This window comes from Penaeus monodon, chromosome 23, assembly GCF_015228065.2.
Source record: "Penaeus monodon isolate SGIC_2016 chromosome 23, NSTDA_Pmon_1, whole genome shotgun sequence".
In the NCBI taxonomy this organism is placed as follows: Eukaryota; Metazoa; Arthropoda; class Malacostraca; order Decapoda; family Penaeidae; genus Penaeus; species Penaeus monodon.
In genome coordinates this window covers 395,560-397,274 of record NC_051408.1, presented here as the reverse complement: position 1 = coordinate 397,274, position 1,715 = coordinate 395,560, and the positions used below count along the sequence as shown (strand labels likewise).

General features: G+C 58.7%; 1 protein-coding gene and 1 pseudogene across 1 annotated transcript in view; one reads left to right on the top strand and one right to left on the bottom strand.

Annotated features, from left to right (window-relative positions):
* Nucleotides 1–1,715, bottom strand: part of LOC119587689 — an 88,262-nt gene that overhangs the window by 84,519 nt on the left and 2,028 nt on the right. The gene's annotated exons all lie outside the window — the stretch shown is intronic.
* Nucleotides 7–1,053, top strand: LOC119587690 (annotated as a pseudogene).

Sequence of the window (1,715 nt, the reverse complement as noted above, 5' to 3'; positions counted from 1 at the left end):
GTGCTATTCCCATCAAATGCTGATAGAAGAAGCACTAACACGCCCCTCGGCCCGGCAGGAAGCACATGAGTGCGAAGAACCATGTCTACGCGGGATGACGAGCGCGAGCCCCTCTTGCCGCCCCCCTGCCACGCCTTCGTCCGCCAGCGGAGCATCCGGATGCCCAGGAACCGCTACCCGAGTGGGCAGCCGATCAGCCCGGACTCCCGACCGCAGAAGTTCCATTCTGGCAGCTTGAATAGGTGGACGGCGCACTGGGGTACAGACACAGCACTGCAGGACTCGTATCTGGCCAGTGACCGAAGTCTCAGACAGACAGACTTATTCCCGACGAGTGCCCGCTTTCTGGAGCAATCTGCCGCCAGTCCCTACCCCGCCTCGGACTGCCAGTACCTTCCTCCGCGCCCGCCACCGACCAGGTCCTCTAAGGAGGTTCCTAGGTGCCTGAGTCGCGAAGCGCTGAGACCTGCCATCTCCTTCATCCATGAGAGTGATGGTCGCGCAGCGTCGATGAAGGCCCAGGCTCCCTCACCTGAACCTTTCAACGACGGCGCCCGCCGGTACCTGGAGTCGATCCGGCAGACGCAGCAGTTCTCTCAGTCCTGGAGTCGCAACAGCTACAAGGACATCGGCCCGACTCGGGAGGGAGCCACACCGCCACCCAGCGACCGTTTCAGCAGGCAAACCGGGTCGCTGAGAGGGACGTTGTCGCGCTATGGCCACCAGGGAAACGAGTCTCCTTCTCTTAGGAATCCGTCACCCTCTCCGCGCGGGCGGACTTTCGTATCAGACAGAGTTCTCGAATCCCTGAAGGACTCTGAAAGGCAAAGAAGTAAATCTGGATCCTCGTCTCCGCAGAGCCCGCGGTCGCCGCCCTGCTCCCGCCGCTGCCGTTCTGTCACGAGAGAGCCGGAGTCTCCCGTCGAGGAGAGGAGTCAGTCATTCACGCTGAACCTGATGCAGAGACTGCGGAGGAGGTCGCTGTCTCCCTCTCTCCGAACACTCACGCCACAGAGCTCTCCGGTTCTCGGCAGGAGATCCCACAAAGGCTCCGACGCCACTTCAGAAGGGGCGTTCAAGAGGCATGGGAGTCTGCCCATTCCTCGGAAACACAGCTTAGAGAGAAACTGGAGATCCAGCTCCCTCCGGCACCCACGTGCCCAGACCGGAGTTATGCAAACCTTGAACAACATTATCTCTTCACGGAGGGAAAGCGAGGCCTGCTTTGCCCTGCTCCCCACGCCTCCTTCGGACACCACCTCGCCTCGGAGCCCGCTGCCCAACCCTGCCAGTACCCTGTCGAACTGCACGGGAAGGTCCAGTCCATATAAGGCCTCCATGTCCTCCGCGCACCCCAGAGAAGCGCAAGATTCGAGCTCCTCCACCGGCAGTTCGACGGATGAGTCGCCGTCCTCGTCGAGCGGACTCAGCGGCCTTCGCAGCAGCAGCTCTTACGAGGCGGACCCCGGTTCGTCCTTCAAGGTGAGTATTTACCACCTGCAGAATTTTCTTACGAGATCCACCTCCCTCCGGTGCCCACGTGCCTGGACTGTAGAATTTAAGAGTAATATGAAAACACTGAACAATATCATCTCTTCAAAATCTACTTCAGAGTTCAGTAGACCTCTTTTATAAGACAGTTCTAGAGACAGCTTATTCTCTTTTTTAGTAGATGTGCAACTTCTATAAAGTGTGAAGTGAGCGTGAAGGGTGAA